The 19,382-nt window shown below is 37.3% G+C and overlaps 1 protein-coding gene across 2 annotated transcripts in view; it reads left to right on the plus strand.

The window, feature by feature from the left end:
- Positions 1–19,382, plus strand: part of ptpn9a (protein tyrosine phosphatase non-receptor type 9a) — a 105,972-nt gene that overhangs the window by 812 nt on the left and 85,778 nt on the right. The window lies entirely within an intron of this gene.

Below are 19,382 nucleotides of genomic sequence, written 5' to 3' on the forward strand. Positions count from 1 at the left end.
TGTTTATCCTAGTCTAACAGCATCTAGGGAATCACTGAATAGAATCTAACCCGGTTTGCTGTAACAGTTATCCGTTGGTACATTTCAATTTAGCGAATGCATACGATATCTTCCTTTAATATGGAACGCTAAGTGACGTTTTGGGACTTTGCCATAATTGAAAATGCTGGTTTCGGTGGATTTGTGGCCATATTAGCAAGCTAATGTTAGCTTATAAAGGTATAGCTTGGGACATAAGCTGACGTTACTTGTAGGTTAGTTAGCAGACGACATTCTCCATCAGTTTAGAATAGAGAGCCGAAGTCACGCCCTTCTACTTCCGGTCTATGGGACCTATTTTACGATTTTTTATGCATGGGAGTCAATGGAGAGATAACAATTATTTTTTGGTCCCGTTCGAGTTGGACCGTGCATTTCACATATGATGTGTGGGAATTTAAAAGATAATTTTTCACATTAATAAAGTTCTGTTTTTCATTAGACTTTAAAAGTTATCTAAGTTTTGTGCGAATCCGTTCAGTGGACTACATTTCTCGTCTCAAACGATGCACGTCACCAACTGAGCCACCAACTAGCAAACGAGAGGCTGGCTAGTTAGCTAGCTATTATGCTAGTTAACGGTTACATCTTGCTGCCAGCTAAGTCACTTAACAGTAGTGTTTGTACAGTCTATGAATGAAATACAACTTATCTGATGTGTTTAATCCTCTGACTCATGATATTTTCATCGGCAAGGGGGAAGCTCAAATAAGACCTGTTGCTGGCACCCGTGGCTGTGAATTGGTCTAACGTCACTAACGCGACTGATGTGTTTGTAGTCGTTGGAAACACGATCTTTCTCAATGTTGTAATTCACTAGTTACGACATACTTTTCAAATGTCTTTACATGAAAAATTGTCATTAAAATTGACAAACATCATATGGGTAATTCAAGGCACAAGACAATCGGGACCAGAAAATAATTTATATTTCTCCATTGACTGCCATTGAAAAAAAATCCAAAGATAGGTCCCATGGAGGCAATCGGAAGGGGCGGGACTTCGGCTCTCTATAACTGTTGCTAATTGCCTTGAAATGCGAACCCAAAAGCTGATGATTTTATTCTCGTAACTACTGTATGGTCAAATTTGACAGCATCTTCGACAAGTTAGCCAACGTTATCAAACTCAATATCGCAGTGGATGATAGCCGTATGTCCATGGGACGCGAGCACACTTCCCAACTTAAGTTGTTTTTAACCCATTGGACCAATGATGATACATGGGACGAGTTGCTTGATTGGGCACTGTGGTAATTAGAACCAGACCGATGCTAGAGATGGAGACCGTTTTTGGCCATAGGACCAAAGCACAGGTGCTGCTACCCGTGGTCATCAATAAAGTGTCGGTGTCCTCCTTTCTCTTTATCTGCCTCAAACTTTCACAAAGTGCACGTACAAGGCAAGCGGTCATATTTCCTCAGCATACATGTGCACCGAATCCGAATTATCTGAATGAGTTGGGATACTTTTTACAGTGCATGAAAATGCACTGTACTGTTATTCCAAGTCTTCTTATTATTACAGTGCATGAAAATGCACTGTACTGTTATTCCAAGTCTTCTTATTATTATAGTGCATGAAAATGCACTATACTGTTCTTCCTAGGCTTCTTCTTATTATTCTTCTAACGCACGCAATTTAACATAGAAACGTTTAACATAGAAACTTCATTCAAACTGTGTTACGTAGGTCTTACTTAGGACATGTGTGCTATGACTTTTCAACTTTGTAACTTTTATACTTTTTAAACTATTAGTTAAAAACTATTACAATTTCCCCCATAGACTTAACATTGCTCATTATGACATCACGGCAGCAATTAGAATCTTACGCCAGGTGGCCAGTCCAGGTGCAGCAGCTCTCTCTCTCTCTCTCAGGCTACATACACTGGCTCTCTTAAGACTAGCCAGTTAAATTGATTACACCTGTATCTGTATCCACTACTCTCAGTAGAGAGCTGTGTCTCTCCAGTCTACAAGAATATAAGGCACATTCCATCCAACTTTCTATCCATTCATCTTCTTCAGACCATTCACTCATCCAACCATTAAACTGTCTATCAACATCTATTAAACAATCTGCCTATCAACATCCATTAAACTCTCTGTCTATCAACATTAATTAGGCTATCTACATTCAACTTTTAAATGATTTACTCTGTCTCAGGCTTTAAGCACACTCTGGCTCTCTTAAGACTAGCCAGTTAAATTGATTACACCTGTATCAACTACTCTCAGAGAGCTGTATCAGTGTCTCTCTTAACAAGAATATAAGGCACATTCCATCCAACCTTCTATCCATTCATCTTCTTCAGACCATTCACTCATCCACCCATTAAACTGTCAATCAATATCTATTAAACAATCTGCCTATCAACATCCATTAAACATTCTGTCTATCAACATTAATTAGACTATCTACATACAACGTTCAAAGTATTTACTGTGGGTGCCTCTCAAGCAGCGTTTATATGTCCTCCCTCGCTCCTCGATCCTCAATGATCTACATAAAGAAAGATAGAAGAAGGGCTAGACTATCCCATTGTTGCCGCTCCATCATTCTTTATGTAGATCAGTGAGGATCGAGGAGCGAGAGAGGACGCGTAAATGCTATATGAGAGGCACCTTCTGTCTCAGGCTTTAAGCATACAATCTCATTAAGACTACAGATCCTGTTTCACTACTTCCTCTGTCCACAACTGTTTCAAAATAAAGGTCCTCACTGCAATAATACACTATTAAATCATTTAACCATTGTAACTACTCAACTATTTAACTGTTCAACCATTCCAACTGTCAGTTATCAACTATGCCTCCAGTCAACTACACGAAACCTCCATGTACCTAGCAACCAATGACCGTTTCCATAGCAACCAACATGATTATGCTGCAGTAACTTCTTGTTTCCTGATAGTGGCCACCATGGATACCCTAGCAACAAATGTTTCAAAATAAAAGTCCTCACTAACAAGTTAGCTAGTTAGCATAGTTAGCATTGTTAGCATAGTTGGCATTTTTAGCATAACTGCAAAAACATCAACTAAGTTAGCTAATCAACCTGGTTAGCATTGTTAGCAATTTTAGCATTTTTAGCATTATTGCTGGAAATCATCAGTTAAGTTAGCTAATCAACCTGGTTAGCATTGTTAGTTTAAGTTAGCATTGTTACCATAGTTAGCATTGCTAGCATAGTTAGCAATTTTAGCACAACTGCTAAAAATCATTAGCTAAGTTAGCGAATCAACCTGGTTAGCAATGTGAGCATAGTTAGCATAGTTAACATTTTTACCATTACTGCATCAAATCAGTAGCTAAGTTAACCAATCAACCTGGTTATCATTGTTACCATAGTTAACATTTTAACATGAATAGAAATCATTAGTTAAGTTAGAACTGGAATGTTTCAGCTTTAAACTGTCTACCTTCACACTATCAACTCTCTGTAAACTATGCAACCACCATGTTTACCCTAGCTACACCTTAGTAACCATATCTACATTATCTATCTATTTTTGCATTTCATGCACTTGTAATTCCTTGGAATTGCATTTCTAGTTATTATTAAACTTCTTCTTCTAACGCAGCCAATTCAGCTTCAACCGTTTAACGTAGAAACTTCATTCAAATGTTGTTGCGTAGGTCTTGCTTATGCCATGCCTGCTTTGTATTTTTTAACTTTGTAACTTTTATACTTTTTAAACTATTACTTAAAAACTATTACCATTTCCCCCATAGACTTAACATTGCTCATTATGACATCACGGCAGCAATTAGAATCTTACGCCAGGTGGCTGGCCACCTGGACACCAACTGTCAGTTTCTCTGGCTTTAAGCATACAGTCTCTCAGAAGACTACATATCCTGTTAACTGTTTCCTCTGTCCACAACTGTTTCAGAATAAAAGTCCTCACTGCAATAATACACTATTAAATTATTTAACCATTGAAACTACTCAACTATTGAACTGTTCAACCATTCCAACTGTCAGTTATCATCCACTATGCCTCCAGTTAACTACATGAAACCTCCATGTACCTAGCAACCAACATAGCAACCATTCAAATTAAGTGTTTATGACCGTTTCCATAGCAACCAACATGATTATACTGCAGTAACTTCTTTTTTCTTGATAGTGGCCACCATGGATACCCTAGCAACAAATGTTTCAAAATAAAAGTCCTCACTAGCAAGTTAGCATGGTTAGCATCGTTAGCGCAGTTAGCATTTTTAGCATAACTGCAAAAAATCATCAACTAAGTTAGCTAATCAACCTGGTTAGCATTATTAGCAAATTTAGCATTGTTAGCATAGTTAGCATTTTTAGCATTACTGCTAGAAATCATCGGTTAAGTTAGCTAATCAACCTGGTTAGCATTGTTAGTAAAGTTATCATTGCTAGCATAATTAGCATTTTTAGCGTAACTGCTAGAAATCATTACCTAAGTTAGCTAATCAACATTTTAACATGAATAGAAATCATTAGTTAAGTTAGAGCTGGAATGTTTCATCTTTAAACTGTCTACCTTCACACTATCAACTCTCTGTAAACTATGCAACCACCATGTTTACCCTAGCTACACCTTAGAAACCATATCTACATTATCTATCTATTTTTGCATTTTCATGCACTGGTAATTCCAAGGAAATTGCATTTCTAGTTCTTCTAACGCACGCAATTCAGCTTGAACCGTTTAACGTAGAAACTTCATTCAAACTGTATTACGTAGGTCTCACTTAGGACATGTGTGCTAAGACTTTTCAACTTTGTAACTTTTATACTTTTTAAACTATTAGTTAAAAACTATTACAATTTCCCCCATAGACTTAACATTGCTCATTATGACATCACGGCAGCAATTAGAATCTTACGCCAGGTGGCTGGCCACCTGGGCACCAACTGTCAGTTTCTCTCAGGCTTTAAGCATACAGTCTCTCTGAAGACTACAGATCCTATTTCACTACTTCCTCTGTCCAAAACTGTTTCAAAATAAAGGTCCTCACTGCAATAATACACTATTAAATAATTTAACCATTGAAACTACTCAACTATTGAACTGTTCAACCATTCCAACTGTCAGTTATCATCCACTATGCCTCCAGTCAACTACATGAAACCTCCATGTACCTAGCAACCAACATAGCAACCATTAAAATTAAGTGTTTATGACCGTTTCCATAGCAACCAACATGATTATACTGCAGTAACTTCTTGTTTCCTGATAGTGGCCACCATGGATACCCTAGCAACAAATGTTTCAAAATAAAAGTCCTCACTAGCAAGTTAGCTAGTTAGCATGGTTAGCATGGTTAGCATAGTTAGCATTGTTAGCATAGTTAGCATTTTTAGCATTACTGCAAAAAATCATCAACTAAGTTAGCCAATCAACCTGGTTAGCATTGTTAGCAAATTTAGCATTGTTAGCATAGTTAGCATTTTTAGCATTACTGCTAGAAATCATCGGTTAAGTTAGCTAATCAACCTGGTTAGCATTGTTAGTAAAGTTAGCATTGTTAGCATAATAAGCATTTTAGCGTAACTGCTAGAAATCATTAGCTAAGTTAGCTAATCAACATTTTAACATGAATGGAAATCATTAGTTAAGTTAGAACTGGAACGTTTCATCTTTAAACTGTCTACCTTCACACTATCAACTCTCTGTAAACTATGCAACCACCATGTTTACCCTAGCTACACCTTAGTAACCATATCTACATTATCTATCTATTTTTGCATTTTCATGCACTGGTAATTCCTTGGAATTGCATTTCTAGTTATTACAGTGCATGAAAATGCACTGTACTGTTCTTCCTATTCTTCTTATTATTATTACAGTGCATGAAAATGCACTGTACTGTTCTTCCTAGGCTTCTTATTACAGTGCATGAAAATGCACTGTACTGTTCTTCCTAGGTTTCTTATTATTCCAACTTCTTCTAACGCTCGCAATTCAGCTTGAACCGTTTAACGTAGAAACTTGATTCAAACTTTGCTACGTAGGTCTTACTAAGGAGACCTGTGCAATATATTTTTCAACTTTGTAACTTTTATACTTTTTAAACTGTAAATTAAAAACTATTAAACATTTCCCCATAGACTTAACATTGCTCATTATGACATCACGGCAGCAATTAGAATGTTACGCCAGGTGGCCAGTCCAGGTGCAGCAGCTCTCTCTCTCTCAGGCTATACACTGGCTCTCTTGAGACTACATTTTCTGTCCCCCTGTATCAACTGTATCAACATAAGTCTTCCTAATTCCATCCAACTTTCTATCCATTCATCTTCTTCAAACCATTCACTCATCCACCCATTCTAAACAGTCTGCCTATCAACATCAATTAGACGATCTACATTCAACTTTTAAACAATCTACTCTGTCTCAGGCTTTAAGGACACATTCTGGCTCTCTTAAGACTAGCCAGTTAAATTGATTACACCTGTATCTGTATCCACTACTCTCAGTAGAGAGCTGTGTCTCTCCATTCTACAAGAATATAAGGCACATTCCATCCACCTTTCTATCCATTCATCTTCTTCAGACCATTCACTCATCCACCCATTAAACTGTCTATCAACATCCATTAAACTCTCTGTCTATCAACATTAATTAGACTACATTCAACTTTTAAATTATTTACTCTCTCAGGCTTCAAGCATATACACTCTGGCTCTCTTAAGACTAGCCAGTTAAATTGATTACACCTGTATCAACTGTCAGTTTCTCTGGCTATAAGCATACAATCTCTCTGAAGACTACATGTCCTGTTTCATGTACTGTTTCCTCTGTCCACAACTGTTTCAAAATAAAAGTCCTCACTGCAATAATACACCATTAAATCATTTAACCATTGAAACTACTCAACTATTTAACTGTTCAACCATTCCAACTGTCAGTTATCATCAACTATGCCTCCAGTCAACTACATGAAACCTCCATGTACCTAGCAACCAACATAGCAACCATTAAAATTAAGCGTTTATGACCGTTTCCATAGCAACCAACATGATTATACTGCAGTAACTTCTTGTTTCTTGATAGTGGCCACCATGGATACCCTAGCAACAAATGTTTCAAAATAAAAGTCCTCTCTAGCAAGTTAGCTAGTTAGCATAGTTAACATTTTTAGCATAACTGCAAAAAATCATCAACTAAGTTAGCTAATCAACCTGGTTAGCATTGTTAGCAAATTTAGCATTGTTAGCATAGTTAGCATTTTAAGCATTACTGCTAGAAATCATCGGTTAAGTTAGCTAATCAACCTGGTTAGCATTGTTAGTCAAGTTAGCATTGCTAGCATAATTAGCATTTTTAACGTAACTGCTAGAAATCATTAGCTAAGTTAGCTAATCAACATTTTAACATGAATAGAAATCATTAGTTAAGTTAGAACTGGAATGTTTCATCTTTAAACTGTCTACCTTCACACTATCAACTCTCTGTAAACTATGCAACCACCATTTTACCCTAGCTACACCTTAGTAACCATATCTACATTATCTATCTATTTTTGCATTTTCATGCACTGGTAATTCCTTGGAATTGCATTTCTAGTTATTAAACTTCTTCTTCTAACGCTCGCAATTCAGCTTCAACCGTTTAACGTAGAAACTTCATTCAAACTTTGTTGCGTAGGTCTTGCTTATGCCATATGTGCTTTGTATTTTTCAACTTTGTAACTTTTATACTTTTTAAACTATTAGTTAAAAACTATCACCATTTCCCCCATAGACTTAACATTGCTCATTATGACATCACGGCAGCAATTAGAATGTTACCCCAGCTGGTCAGCCACCTGGGCACCAACTGTCAGTTTCTCTCAGGCTCCTCTCTGAAGACTACATATTCTGTTCCCCTGTATCCTCTGTGCACAACAGTATCAAAATAAGTCCTCCTAATTCCATCCAACTTTATATCCATTCATCTTCTTCAAACCATTCACTCATCCACCCATTCTAAACAGTCTGCCTATCAACAACATCAATTAGACGCACTACATTGAACTTTTAAACAATCTACTCTGTCTCAGGCTGGCTCTCTTAAGACTAGCCAGTTAAATTGATTACACCTGTATCTGTATCCACTACTCTCAGTAGAGAGCTGTGTCTCTCCATTCTACAAGAATATAAGGCACATTCCATCCAACATTCTATCCATTCATCTTCTTCAGACCATTCACTCATCCACCCATTAAACTGTCTATCAACATCTATTAAACAATCTGTCTATCAACATCCATTAAACTCTCTGTCTATCAACATTAATTAGACTATCTACATTCAACTTTTAAATTATTTACTCTGTCTCAGGCTTTAAGAGTACTATGGCTCTCTTAAGACTAGCCAGTTAAATTGATTACACCTGTGTCAACTACTCTCAGAGAGCTGTATCAGTGTCTCTCTTAACAAGAATATAAGGCACATTCCATCCAACCTTCTATCCATTCATCTTCTTCAGACCATTCACTCATCCACCCATTAAACTGTCAATCAATATAAAACAATCTGCCTATCAACATCCATTAAACATTCTATCTATCAACATTAATTAGACTATCTACATACAACTTTTAAAGTATTTACTGTGGGTCCCTCTCAAGCAGCGTTTATATGTCCTCCCTCGCTCCTCGATCCTCAATGATCTACATAAAGAAAGATAGAAGAAGGGCTAGACTATCCCATTGTTGCCGCTCCATCATTCTTTATGTAGATCAGTGAGGAGCGAGAGAGGACGCGTAAACGCTATGAGAGGCACCTTCTGTCTCAGGCTTTAAGCATACAATCTCATTAAGACTACAGATCCTGTTTCACTACTTCCTCTGTCCACAACTGTTTCAAAATAAAGGTCCTCACTGCAATAATACACTATTAAATCATTTAACCATTGAAACTACTCAACTATTGAACTGTTCAACCATTCCAACTGTCAGTTATCATCCACTATGCCTCCAGTCAACTACATGAAACCTCCATGTACCTAGCAACCAACATAGCAACCATTAAAATTAAGCGTTTATGACCGTTTCCATAGCAACCAACATGATTATACTGCAGTAACTTCTTGTTTCCTGATAGTGGCCACCATGGATACCCTAGCAACAAATGTTTCAAAATAAAAGTCCTCACTAGCAAGTTAGCTAGTTAGCATAGTTAGCATTGTTAACATAGTTAGCATTTTTAGCATAACTGCTAGAAATCATCGGTTAAGTTAGCTAATCAACCTGGTTAGCATTGTTAGTAAAGTTAGCATTGCTAGCATAATAAGCATTTTTAGCGTAACTGCTAGAAATCATTAGCTAAGTTAGCTAATCAACATTTTAACATGAATAGAAATCATTAGTTAAGTTAGAACTGGAATGTTTCATCTTTAAACTGTCTACCTTCACACTATCAACTCTCTGTAAACTATGCAACCACCATGTTTACCCTAGCTACACCTTAGTAACCATATCTACATTATCTATCTATTTTTGCATTTTCATGCACTGGTAATTCCTTGGAATTGCATTTCTAGTTATTACAGTGCATGAAAATGCACTGTACTGTTCTTCCTCGGTCTTCTGCTTCTTCTTATTATTCTTCTTCTAACGCACGCAATTCAGCTTCAACCGCTTAACGTAGAAACTCCATTCAAATTTTGTCGCGTAGGTCTTACTTACGCGATGTGGGCTTTGTATTTTTCAACTTTGTAACTTTTATACTTTTTAAACTATTAGTTAAAAACTATTACAATTTCCCCCATAGACTTAACATTGCTCATTATGACATCACGGCAGCAATTAGAATCTTACGCCAGGTGGCCGGCCACCTGGGCACCAACTGTCAGTTTCTCTCAGGCTAGAGCATACAATCTCATACAAGTGCATACAATCTCTCTGAAGACTACATATTCTGTTCCCCTGTATCCTCTGCGCACAACAGTATCAAAATAAGTCCTCCTAATTCCATCCAACTTTATATCCATTCATCTTCTTCAAACCATTCACTCATCCACCCATTCTAAACAGTCTGCCTGTCAACATCAATTAGACGCTCTACATTCAACTTTTAAACAATCTACTCTGTCTCAGGCTGGCTCTCTTAAGACTAGCCAGTTAAATTGATTACACCTGTATCTGTATCCACTACTCTCAGTAGAGAGCTGTGTCTCTCCATTCTACAAGAATATAAGGCACATTCCATCCAACATTCTATCCATTCATCTTCTTCAGACCATTCACTCATCCACCCATTAAACTGTCTATCAACATCCATTAAACAATCTGCCTATCAACATCCATTAAACTCTCTGTCTATCAACATTAATTAGACTATCTACATTAAACTTTTAAATTATTTACTCTGTCTCAGGCTTTAAGAGTACACTGGCTCTCTTAAGACTAGCCAGTTAAATTGATTACACCTGTGTCAACTACTCTCAGAGAGCTGTATCAGTGTCTCTCTTAACAAGAATATAAGGCACATTCCATCCAACCTTCTATCCATTCATCTTCTTCAGACCATTCACTCATCCACCCATTAAACTGTCAATCAATATCTATTAAACAATCTGCCTATCAACATCCATTAAACATTCTGTCTATCAACATTAATTAGACTATATACAACTTTTAAAGTATTTACTGTGGGTCCCTCTCAAGCAGCGTTTATATGTCCTCCCTCGCTCCTCGATCCTCAATGATCTACATAAAGAAAGATAGAAGAAGGGCTAGACTATCCCATTGTTGCCACTCCATCATTCTTTATGTAGATCAGTGAGGAGCGAGAGAGGACGCGTAAACGCTATATATGAGAGGCACCTTCTGTCTCAGGCTTTAAGCATACAATCTCATTAAGACTACAGATCCTGTTTCACTACTTCCTCTGTCCACAACTGTTTCAAAATAAAGGTCCTCACTGCAATAATACACTATTAAATCATTTAACCACTGAAACTACTCAACTATTGAACTATTCAACCATTCTAACTGTCAGTTATCATCCACTATGCCTCCAGTCAACTACATGAAACCTCCATGTACCTAGCAACCAACATAGCAACTATTAAAATTAAGTGTTTATGACCGTTTCCATAGCAACCAACATGATTATACTGCAGTAACTTCTTGTTTCCTGATAGTGGCCACCATGGATACCCTAGCAACAAATGTTTCAAAATAAAAGTCCTCACTAGCAAGTTAACTAGTTAGCATGGTTAGCATAGTTAGCATTGTTAGCATAGTTAGCATTTTTAGCATAACTGCAAAAAATCATCAACTAAGTTAGCTAATCAACCTGGTTAGCATTGTTAGCAAATTTAGCATTGTTAGCATAGTTAGCATTTTTAGCATTACTGCTAGAAATCATCGGTTAAGTTAGCTAATCAACCTGGTTAGCATTGTTAGTAAAGTTAGCATTGCTAGCATAATAAGCATTTTTAGCGTAACTGCTAGAAATCATTAGCTAAGTTAGCTAATCAACATTTTAACATGAATAGAAATCATTAGTTAAGTTAGAACTGGAACGTTTCATCTTTAAACTGTCTACCTTCACACTATCAACTCTCTGTAAACTATGCAACCACCATTTTTACCCTAGCTACACCTTAGTAACCATATCTACATTATCTATCTATTTTTGCCTTTTCATGCACTGGTAATTCCTTGGAATTGCATTTCTAGTTAAACTTCTTCTTCTAACGCTCGCAATTCAGCTTCAACCGTTTAACGTAGAAACTTCATTCAAACTTTGTTGCGTAGGTCTTGCTTATGCCATATGTGCTTTGTATTTTTCAACTTTGTAACTTTTATACTTTTTAAACTATTAGTTAAAAACTATCACCATTTCCCCCATAGACTTAACATTGCTCATTATGACATCACGGCAGCAATTAGAATGTTACCCCAGCTGGTCAGCCACCTGGGCACCAACTGTCAGTTTCTCTCAGGCTCCTCTCTGAAGACTACATATTCTGTTCCCCTGTATCCTCTGCGCACAACAGTATCAAAATAAGTCCTCCTAATTCCATCCAACTTTATATCCATTCATCTTCTTCAAACCATTCACTCATCCACCCATTCTAAACAGTCTGCCTATCAACAACATCAATTAGACGCTCTACATTGAACTTTTAAACAATCTACTCTGTCTCAGGCTGGCTCTCTTAAGACTAGCCAGTTAAATTGATTACACCTGTATCTGTATCCACTACTCTCAGTAGAGAGCTGTGTCTCTCCATTCTACAAGAATATAAGGCACATTCCATCCAACATTCTATCCATTCATCTTCTTCAGACCATTCACTCATCCACCCATTAAACTGTCTATCAACATCTATTAAACAATCTGTCTATCAACATCCATTAAACTCTCTGTCTATCAACATTAATTAGACTATCTACATTCAACTTTTAAATTATTTACTGTCTCAGGCTTTAAGAGTACACGCTGGCTCTCTTAAGACTAGCCAGTTAAATTGATTACACCTGTGTCAACTACTCTCAGAGAGCTGTATCAGTGTCTCTCTTAACAAGAATATAAGGCACATTCCATCCAACCTTCTATCCATTCATCTTCTTCAGACCATTCACTCATCCACCCATTAAACTGTCAATCAATATCTATTAAACAATCTGCCTATCAACATCCATTAAACATTCTGTCTATCAACATTAATTAGACTATATACAACTTTTAAAGTATTTACTGTGGGTCCCTCTCAAGCAGTGTTTATATGTCCTCCCTCGCTCCTCGATCCTCAATGATCTACATAAAGAAAGATAGAAGAAGGGCTAGACTATCCCATTGTTGCCGCTCCATCATTCTTTATGTAGATCAGTGAGGAGCGAGAGAGGACGCGTAAACGCTATATATGAGAGGCACCTTCTGTCTCAGGCTTTAAGCATACAATCTCATTAAGACTACAGATCCTGTTTCACTACTTCCTCTGTCCACAACTGTTTCAAAATAAAGGTCCTCACTGCAATAATACACTATTAAATCATTTAACCACTGAAACTACTCAACTATTGAACTGTTCAACCATTCCAACTGTCAGTTATCATCCACTATGCCTCCAGTCAACTACATGAAACCTCCATGTACCTAGCAACCAACATAGCAACCATTCAAATTAAGTGTTTATGACCGTTTCCATAGCAACCAACATGATTATACTGCAGTAACTTCTTGTTTCTTGATAGTGGCCACCATGGATACCCTAGCAACAAATGTTTCAAAATAAAAGTCCTCACTAGCAAGTTAGCTAGTTAGCATGGTTAGCATAGTTAGCGCAGTTAGCATTTTTAGCATAACTGCAAAAAATCATCAACTAAGTTAGCTAATCAACCTGGTTAGCATTATTAGCACATTTTGCATTGTTAGCATAGTTAGCATTTTTAGCATTACTGCTAGAAATCATCGGTTAAGTTACCTAATCAACCTGGTTAGCATTGTTAGTAAAGTTATCATTGCTAGCATAATTAGCAATTTTAGCGTAACTGCTAGAAATCATTACCTAAGTTAGCTAATCAACATTTTAACATGAATAGAAATCATTAGTTAAGTTAGAGCTGGAATGTTTCATCTTTAAACTGTCTACCTTCACACTATCAACTCTCTGTAAACTATGCAACCACCATGTTTACCCTAGCTACACCTTAGCAACCATATCTACATTATCTATCTATTTTTTGCATTTTCATGCACTGGTAATTCCTTGGAATTGCATTTCTAGTTATTATACTGTTCTTCCTAGGCTTCTTATTATTCTTCTAACGCACGCAATTCAGATTGAACCGTTTAACGTAGAAACTTCATTCAAACTTTGTTGCGTAGGTCTCGCTTATGCCATGTGTGCTTTGTATTTTTCAACTTCGTAACTTTTATTCTTTTTAAACTATGAATTAAAAAACGATTTCCCCATAGATTTAACATTGAGCTATTTCCCCATAGACTTAACATTGCTCATTATGACATCACGGCAGCAATTAGAATCTTACGCCAGGTGGCCGGCCACCTGGGCACCAACTGTCATTTTCTCTGGCTTTAAGCATACAGTCTCTCTTCACTGTCAGCAGATGACTTTGCAACATTTTTCACTGAGAAAGTTGCTAAGATAAGTGCTCAGTTTGATGACCCTGTAAGAAGGACTCTGCCTGGTGTTAGCATGATGCCATCATTGGACTTTTTCTCTCCTCTTGATGAGGAAGCGGTCTCTCAACTGCTTCAGCGAAGCCGTCCAACCACATGCCCTTTGGATCCTGTCCCGTCTACTCTCCTGCAGTCTATAGCACCCGCTATTATACCGGCAGTCACACATGTATTTAATACTTCACTCAGTTCTGGAATAGTTCCTTCTTCTTTTAAACAGGCAAGAATTACACCTTTGCTGAAGAAAAGTACACTTAATTCAACTGATGTGAAGAACTACAGACCTGTCTCCCTTCTTCCTTTCTTGTCAAAGGTTTTGGAGAAAGTGGTCTTCAAGCAAATCTGTGACTTCCTCTATCAGAATAACCTACTAGACCCTATGCAGTCTGGTTTCAAGAGTGGTCATTCTACTGAAACTGCTCTTCTATCTGTGACTGAAGCATTGAGAGTAGCTAAGTCCTCTGCTCAGTCATCAGTGTTAATTCTGTTAGATTTATCTGCAGCCTTTGATACGGTTAACCATGACATTCTCCTTTCTACACTATATGAACTGGGAATTTCTGGGAAAGCTCTTGACTGGTTCAAATCTTACCTTAAAGGGCGTTCTTTTAGCGTGTCTTGGCAGGGACAGATATCAAAGTCTCATGACCTCACTACAGGAGTCCCTCAAGGATCAGTATTAGGGCCCCTCCTCTTCTCTATTTACACCACTTCTTTAGGTGGGATTATTCGCTCTCATGGATTTGAATATCATTGCTATGCGGACGACACTCAACTTTTCCTATCCTTCCCACCTGAGGACTCTAGTGTTTCCCATCGGATCTCTGCATGCCTGAAGGATATTTCAATCTGGATGAAGGATCAGCACCTTCAGCTTAATCTCTCAAAAACTGAGCTCTTGGTGTTTCCAGCAAAAACAGCCATTCCCCAACAGATGAACATCCAGCTTGATTCATCCTCATTGACTCCAACTAGATCGGCACGTAACTTGGGTGTCATAATTGATGACCAACTTACTTTCTCTGAGCATGTTGCCTCAATTGCAAAGTCATGTCGGTATACCCTGTACAACATTAGGAAGATCAGACCTTATCTGACACAAGATTCCACTCAGCTTCTTGTACAGGCAATGGTTATCTCCAAGCTGGACTACTGTAATTCCCTGTTAGCTGGCCTACCTGCTTGCGTATTAAGACCACTACAGTTGATTCAGAATGCTGCAGCACGACTGGTCTTCAATCAGCCAAAGAGGACACATGTAACCCCTCTCCTAGTTACTCTCCACTGGCTCCCTATAGTAGCCAGAATTAAATTTAAATCTCTCACTCTGGCCTATAGGACACTGACTGGATCTGCTCCTAGCTACTTCAGTTCTTTGATGAAGATGTACATTCCCAACCGCCCATTGCGATCTTCTGAGGAGCGTCTGTTATGTCGACAAACCATACATGCTAGGTCAATCTGTAGATCCTATTCTTCAGTGGTTCCGTGTTGGTGGAATGAGTTGCCCAGTGCTCTCCGTTCAAGCAACAGTTTTGGATCTTTTAAGAGGGGTCTTAAGGCATATTTGTTTAATATGCACTTAGTCTTTTGAGTGTTTGTTATGTGTTATGGTTTGTATAATAGTTTTGTTTTGTTATAATTTGTCCATTGTTAAAATTTTACATTTATTCTGCTATTGTCCTTAAATTTAGCCATACCTTGCTATAGTTATTGTTATTAGATAATTAACTAAGTGACTTATTTGATTGCTTTTGTCATTTCATTGTTTTATTTCTCATTAGATTAGTGCTTAAATGATTGTTGTATTGATAATATTGCTATTCTCCCTTTTTTGTAATTGTTCACTGTTATTTAATTTGTATTGCTATTTATTTGTATGTCGCTTTGGACAAAGGCGTCTGCTAAATAACCATAGCCATAGCCATAGCCATAGAAGACTACATATCCTGTTAACTGTTTCCTCTGTCCACAACTGTTTCAAAATAAAAGTCCTCACTGCAATAATACACTATTAAATCATTTAACCATCGAAACTACTCAACTATTGAACTGTTCAACCATTCCAACTGTCAGTTATCATCCACTATGCCTCCAGTCAACTACATGAAACCTCCATGTACCTAGCAACCAACATAGCAACCATTAAAATTAAGTGTTTATGACCGTTTCCATAGCAACCAACATGATTATACTGCAGTAACTTCTTGTTTCCTGATAGTGGCCACCATGGATACCCTAGCAACAAATGTTTCAAAATAAAAGTCCTCACTAGCAAGTTAGCTAGTTAGCATGGTTAGCATAGTTAGCATTTTTAGCATAACTGCAAAAAATCATCAACTAAGTTAGCTAATCAACCTGGTTAGCATTGTTACCATATTTAGCATTGTTACCATATTTAGCATTGTTAGCATAGTTAGCATTTTTAGCATTACTGCTAGAAATCATCGGTTAAGTTAGCTAATCAACCTGGTTAGCATTGTTAATAAAGTTAGCATTGCTAGCATAATTAGCATTTTTAACGTAACTGCTAGAAATCATTAGCTTAGTTAGCTAATCAACATTTTAACATGAATAGAAATCATTAGTTAAGTTAGAACTGGAATGTTTCATCTTTAAACTGTCTACTTTCACACTATCAACTCTCTGTAAACTATGCAACCACCATGTTTACCCTAGCTACACCTTAGTAACCATATCTACATTATCTATCTGTTTTTGCATTTTCATGCACTGGTAATTCCTTGGAATTGCATTTCTAGTTAAACTTCTTCTTCTAACGCAGCCAATTCAGCTTCAACCGTTTAACGTAGAAACTTCATTCAAACGTTGTTGCGTAGGTCTTGCTTATGCCATGCCTGCTTTGTATTTTTTAACTTTGTAACTTTTATACTTTTTAAACTATTACTTAAAAACTATTACCATTTCCCCCATAGACTTAACCTTGCTCATTATGACATCACGGCAGCAATTAGAATCTTACGCCAGGTGGCCGGCCACCTGGGCACCAACTGTCAGTTTCTCTGGCTTTAAGCATACAGTCTCTCAGAAGACTACATATCCTGTTAACTGTTTCCTCTGTCCACAACTGTTTCAAAATAAAAGTCCTCACTGCAATAATACACTATTAACTCATTGGCTGCCAGCGATTTTCAGTGCAGAGCGCTCCATACTGCCAGACGTTTTACAGCATTTTGACTGTTTTTCCAAGATCCACCGAACGGTGAGCTTTATGACTATGTAAACACCGAAGGTACCAAATGAAAGAGTAGACTCTCTTCTTTCACCAGGAAAAAACGGCTTGTTTCTATCGTTTTCCGTTCTTTAGTAATCGTCAGTAGAACATGGGTTAGTTTTGCTAAAAACACCTGTTTTTGACCAAAACATGGAGAAAACGATCTTTTTGTGAAAATCAACTTTTTAACGTTAGCGTTTCAGTAGTATGTCAACCACGATTGCACTGTTATCTCGTCAGTCTCGTCAAGGTTGCTAGGGACTCTGATGGTCGCTAAAGACTCTGAACAGGATGCTAGACTTAGCAAGCTAGCACTAGCAAGGTTGTTGTTAGTCTATATCGCAATATCCAATGTAAATGGATCATACCGTTCACGTGTTTTCCATCCTTGATGTAAGAAGTAAGCATATTTATTCCCTGCATCGCGTGCAAACTAGATCCACTGTGGTCGATCTTCAGTGTTTTTGCTAGTTGTCTCTGCATGACTTGTGCACTCTAGGCAGATATTAATGATCCAAATGGCATTGTTGCCATCTAGAGGTTCGGATCGCTAGTGCACTCTGTTTACAAGCCTGAAACTCTGCCAGATCGTTCCCAAGCCCACCCAGGAGCCCTCCCCATTGAAAACGGCAATTGACGTCTATAGACGTCAATGGCAGTCAACGTATGTGTCTAAATTGACGTTTAAAGACGTCAATGGCAGTTAATGAGTTAAATAATTTAACCATTGAAACTACTCAACTATTGAACTGTTCAACCATTCCAACTGTCAGTCATCATCCACTATGCCTCCAGTCAACTACATGAAACCTCCATGTACCTAGCAACCAACATAGCAACCATTAAAATTAAGTGTTTATGACCGTTTCCATAGCAACCAACATGATTATACTGCAGTAACTTCTTGTTTCCTGATAGTGGCCACCATGGAAACCCTAGCAACAAATGTTTCAAAATAAAAGTCCTCACTAGCAAGTTATCTAGTTAGCATGGTTAGCATTGTTAGCATAGCTAGCATTTTTAGCATAACTGCAAAAAATCATCAACTAAGTTAGCTAATCAACCTGGTTAGCATTGTTAGCAAATTTAGCATTGTTAGCATAGTTAGCATTTTTAGCATTACTGCTAGAAATCAACGGTTAAGTTAGCTAATCAACCTGGTTAGCATTGTTAATAAAGTTAGCATTGCTAACATTATTAGCATTTTTAACGTAACTGCTAGAAATCATTAGCTAAGTTAGCTAATCAACATTTTAACATGAATAGAAATCATTAGTTAAGTTAGAACTGGAATGTTTCATCTTTTAACTGTCTACCTTCACACTATCAACTCTCTGTAAACTATGCAACCACCATGTTTACCCTAGCTACACCTTAGTAACCATATCTACATTATCGATCTATTTTTGCATTTTCATGCACTGGTAATTCCTTGGAATTGCATTTCTAGTTAAACGTTATTATCATGTTAAAAAACACCATGACTTTTATCACCTTTGTAGTTAAATGTATTGCTGTGTTCAGGGTGGTCATAACATGTGGAATATCCACGCACATCCGTTTTTTTTTGTTGGTCAAAATGTTTTATATTAGGGCTGTCAATCGATTAAAATGTTTAATCTAATTAATTACATACTCTGTGATTAATTAATCTAAATTAATCGCATATAAAATGTAATCGCAAAATCGCAATGTCAACACTATTTCTGCAGTAATGTGGTACTTAAGAGTTGACGAACTCTGGTGATATGCAAATTCTGTGCTGCAGACATTGCAGAGGACTTTGTTTTAATCAACACTTTCTTTTTAACACTGTCAGGCCGTTTTTTTTAGAGTAAATGTTCCAATCAATGATCCTGGCAGCACATTCTCGTCTCCCCATTTTACGGTCTAATGGTTACTGACTAGAATGGCTCCGGGTCAAAGGTCATCGATTAATCTGCGTTATTTTTTTTAATCAGTTATTTTATCTCAAATTA

Source organism: Sardina pilchardus, chromosome 10 (assembly GCF_963854185.1).
Source record: "Sardina pilchardus chromosome 10, fSarPil1.1, whole genome shotgun sequence".
Taxonomy (NCBI): Eukaryota; Metazoa; Chordata; class Actinopteri; order Clupeiformes; family Clupeidae; genus Sardina; species Sardina pilchardus.